This window comes from Oratosquilla oratoria, chromosome 9, assembly GCF_046742065.1.
Source record: "Oratosquilla oratoria isolate Oo_2021 chromosome 9, ASM4674206v1, whole genome shotgun sequence".
NCBI classification, from domain to species: Eukaryota; Metazoa; Arthropoda; class Malacostraca; order Stomatopoda; family Squillidae; genus Oratosquilla; species Oratosquilla oratoria.
Window position 1 is genome coordinate 39,578,479 of NC_134785.1, and position 5,000 is coordinate 39,583,478.

Here is a 5,000-nt window from a genome sequence, read left to right on the forward strand (position 1 = left end):
ATGATGACGGTGATGACGACGATGATGATGATGGTGAGCACCATAATGATGATCATGGCGATGACGATGATAATGATGGTGATGATGATAATGACGACGACGACGATGATAATGATGATGATGATGATGATAATAATGACGGCGACGACGATGATAATGATGATGATAATGATGATGATGATGATGATGATGATGATGATGATGATGATGATGATGATGATGATGATGATGATGATGATGATGATGATGATGATGATGATGAAGTGATGATGAAAGGGCAGTAAAACTACATGGGAGACATGGAAGAGGAAAGGGAAGAAAGATCAAAGGGGAGGAGGTAGGTAAGCGAAGATGGGGTGGGCTCCGTGATGGTAGAGTGTGGGGAAAATTGTGTGGAGATGGAACTTGAAGGCCATTCACACGGTCAAACGGTTTGTCAAACAAGTGTTTGAAGTGATGTTTGACCGTGTGAATGGGGTATTTGGTTGACAAACACGTTTGACAAACGTGTCTGAAAACAAAATACCCCATTCACACGGTCAAGCATCACTTCTAACACTTGTTTGACAAACCGGATTTGACAAACCGTTTGACAATGTAAATGGCTCGTAAGTTGACACTGGACAATATTGTTACATATTTGATGACTAGTGTGAGGGAGGGGATGAGGAATTGTCACATAGAGAGGGAGAACGTGGGAGAAGGTGAAAGGGATGGTGTGAGAAAAATGTTGAAGAAAAAAAAAAAAGTTTGCCACAGTGATTTTACGGCAGAGTAAGTTCCTGGAGGTGGGCGGTATCGCCGATGAGCTGGGGGTTGGAGCAAAAATAGTGTGATAACGTCGAGAGATGATGATAAAGGAAAGTAGTAGAAAGGAGGGAGGGTGGAAGTGGAGGAAGTGGAGGGAGAGGGAGGGTGGAAGACGAGGAGGAGGTTGGATGTGGCTGGAGCTGGGTGGGGTACGAGTCTAGGACGAATGGAGAAGAGGAGGAGGAGGAGGAGGAGGAGGAGGAGGAGGAGGAGGAGGGGGAGGTGGAGGGGGAGGAGTGGAGGGAGAGGGTGTCATAATGGTAATGAACAGATGAATAGATAAGTATATAAATTAAACAGATGAATAAAATAAGTGATAAATAAATTAAAGATAAAATTAATTAACAAATAAGTAAATAAATAAAGAAATAAATAAATTAATAAATAGATAGATAAACAGATAATCAACTAAATGAATAGATAGACAAATAAAAAATATATGAATTGAGATATCAAAAAGTAAATGTATATATAAATAGATAAAGAATGACATGAATAAATATAGATTGATTAATTGATAAGTAAATACGTAAATAAACAAAGGAATGAATCAATTAATAAACAGATAAAGAAAGAAAGAAAAAATAGATGTATAGTTATATTAAACACAACTAGCAAATTTATGCTAATGTGTATATTTTCGTGTGTATTAAAACTTTTTTCATTTTCCTTACCATGAAATAGGCCTATAACAGCTCCAAGCTGAAGATCTTTCTTAATATTTTGTTGAAATATGCTCCATGTAGCACTTAATTTAGGCTTCTATATTACTGTATATCAAATGCGATAGGTAATGGCAAACGTTGTGGTAATCTTTTAGTTGAAATGTTGACGGTTCACACTAAAAAGTGTATTCGAGATGAGGCGAGACTATGAAGAGCGTTTGTAAGCGACATGACGTCATCTTCAGAACGACACCTGACGTCATAGGTCTGGTGACAGAGACCGAGTTAATTCGACGCCTACACAGTAAAAGAGAAAAAAAATGGTTCTATCATTCACGCTGAGCTTTACTTTGAGTAAGATGGTGTAAATGCGACAATGAAACACATGAAATGAATAACGCTGCGTGAATCATGTGGAACTGACCATGTGGAATTAATGTCGTGGCTTGACTACAATGCGATGACGTCATGCCGACAGAAGACAGAGACGAAACTGATATCAGCTCAAGGCAGCTGTTCTTCTCTACAACGAAAGCAGCTGTCTCCTTTACTAGTATTGCAGTAATGGCAGATATAAATGCCTTTGTTTATCAATTGATTCATTTATTTATCTATTTAGTTACCAATTGATTTGATTATTCATTTGTTTATTTCTAAATCTCTGAAATGACAATATTATTCATTAACAGATTATTCATAGATTATGTATCACTGGATCATTTATTGTATCACTTATCAATTATCTACATGAATTCATGATTATTCATGTTTATTTATATGTCTACTTATTCATTTATCTATTCATTCATCTTTTTATTCAGTTATCTGTCTGTTTACTTAATAATGTCAGAATTTTAGATTCGTAATTGAAGTCACATTATGTAAAAGTGACCAGCCTTCTTCACTGAATGAAAATTAATCTCTTAATTATAATGGCATGCCGTGTGGCTCTGGTCCGTAGGGGAGTTCCTCAAAAACTCTCCTCCCCCAAGAATAAGGAACATCATAGTGATATATGCACAGTTAATGTAATGTCCCTCCCTCTATAACTCCCTAATTCCCTAACTCCCTAAATTGGTTCTTTATGATATGCCATACGTAATATAATATTTTTCTTTGTTTTGGTTGTGAAGACGAAGAAGAAGAAGAAGAAGAAAAAGAAAAAGAAAAAGAAGAAGAAGAAGACGAAGAGGAAGACGGAGAAGACAAAGAAGAAGAAGAAGAAGAAGAAGAAGAAGAAGAAGAAGAAGAAGAAGAAGAAGAAGAAGAAAAAGAAGAAAAAGAAGAAGAAGAAAATGTCTTCGAAGGATTGGAAAAAGGGGGGGGGGCAACTGTCTAAAACCCGTGACTGGCAGATCACAGATGCAGTCAGAAAACATAAAAGTTTGTATTTTGATCTCTCATTCTCTGTGTCCATTTTCCTTCCTCTCCTCCCCAATCTTCCTCTCCCCTCTCCAACAAGTGTCTTCTCGACTCTTCCTCCTCCTATTCTTCCCCTTCCTACTCCTCCTACTCTTCCTTCTCATTCTTTCCTTCAATCTATTCCTCCTCCTCTTTTCATTTTTCCTCTTTCCTCTTCCTCCTCCTCCTCCTCATTTTACTCTTCCCTATCCTCAACTTCCACTTATTCTTTTTACTTCTTCCTCCTCCTCATTTTCGGTTTTTTTGGTCTTCCTCCCCATCCACTTTCTTCATCTATCTTCTTCCTCTGCCTTAGTCCTCTTCCTTCTTCCTAGCATACCTCCTCCAATTCCTCGTCCTCACCTTTCTTACTAGCCTTCCTTCTCCTCAGCCTTCCTCTTTCTCCTTAGTCTTCCTCTTTTGTACTCCTTAATCTTCTCCTTCTACTCCTCTTCCTCGTTATCCTTCTCCTCCTCTTCTTCGTCCTCCTTCTTCTCCTATTTTTCTTTGTCGTCCTCCTCCCCATCTTCTATGCTTCTTTTTCATCTTCGTCATCTTCTTCGATCTCCTCCTTATCCTCTTCATTAATCTCCTCCTACTTCTTCTCTTCTCCGTCGCCTTCTCCTCCTGTTCTTCGTTCTTCTCCTCCTCCTTCTCTTTTTCTTCGTCGTCCGCCTTTCCTACCCCTCTGCCTCTGTTTCATCCTCACCCTCTTATTTGCCCTCTTTCTCCTCCTCCTCCTCCTCCTCCTCCTCCTCCTCCTCCTCTTCCTCTTTTTCTTCGTCGCCCGCCTCTTCCTCCTTCTCCTTTACTTTTTTTTCATCTTCATCCTCTTCTTCGTCCTCTTCCTCTTCCTCTGCTTCTTTTTTATCCTCACCCTCATCCTCTTCTTTATCCTCCTTCTCCTCCTCGTCTGCTTCTTTTTCATCCTTATCGTCATCCTCTTCTTCGTCCTCCTCCTTTCCTCCTTCTCCTCCTCCGGCCCTCAACCTCCCCTCGGGTTTCATATTTCTACCCAGTGCGGAAAAACACTTGGGTCAGACTCCGTTTCTCACAGAGTCCCAGAAGGAGGGTGGGGGTGGGAGTGAGGGTGGGGGTAGTTGACCGGATCGCGGTTGTTGGAGGCGGGGGGGGGGGGTAGAGGATATGGGGCTGGGAACCCAGCCGCGAGCCGGCCCAAATTACACCCCATTTATTTTAACTTGGATCTTTTTTTTTTTTTTTTTTTCATTGATGATGCCAAATAGGCTGGTTTAGGATTTCCGGATTTCGCATAGTCTGATCAAGATAGTATATGTAGCCTAATCGAAATAGTTTTTCGGTACAAAATAAATAGCCTAATCGAGATAATATTCTAACAACTTATTGGGCAGGATTTTTTTTTTGTGGTTAAGATCGTGTGACGTTCTCCAGAATAAAGTTCTTCAAGTGTGACCCTTTTCAGTCGTTTGTCCAACAAAGGTTTAATGGTGCTGTGTCCTGGTCTTAAGGTGACGTAATTTACAGATTATTTCATTCAGTGTTGGGACTCGCATCCAACCTGAAGGAGGGTCGCGATCGACTGCGGACCCCATCAGATCTGGGGTCGTTCCCCAGCTGCACAGAAATCGTGTTTTCTTATCTTGAAAAAAGTTGGAGTCAACAACACCCGTGTGTACCGTCTACCCTTTCTTACAACGACTGACCCACATTCCAATTCTGGCCTTCGCCAAGCGATTTTATTCAACTGGGGTGGGAGATCCTTTCACCCTCAATAGGATTAGATATCCATGGGCTCTTTAGGGGCACTCTTTTTCCCCTCTCCTTTGAGGTCCGTCTCCCCTTCCTTGAGTCGGTCCGCATCCTACGCTACGCTCTAACCAGTTCCATGCGTGTCGCTCCCCATGAGGGTGCACTCACGTGGTCGGCACCCCCGGGCACGCCACTCTGAGCCTTAGGTTATGGAGACCCAGGGCCCATTTCCCCCTGCCACGACTACCGCCTTTATGGGATGGGTCGAGTTATTTGACCTTGGGTCGGAGACGCAAGTGGGATGAGGGTAATGTCAAGGGGTGGGAGGGAGAGGGAGGGTGGGAGAAGGAGGGGGAGGTTGGTAGGGAGTGGTAGATTAGGAGGTATTAGCAT

At 41.7% G+C, this 5,000-nt stretch overlaps 1 protein-coding gene across 14 annotated transcripts in view; it reads right to left on the reverse strand.

Moving 5' to 3' along the window:
* LanA (laminin subunit alpha) overlaps positions 1-5,000 on the reverse strand; it is a 290,394-nt gene that overhangs the window by 258,071 nt on the left and 27,323 nt on the right. The gene's annotated exons all lie outside the window — the stretch shown is intronic.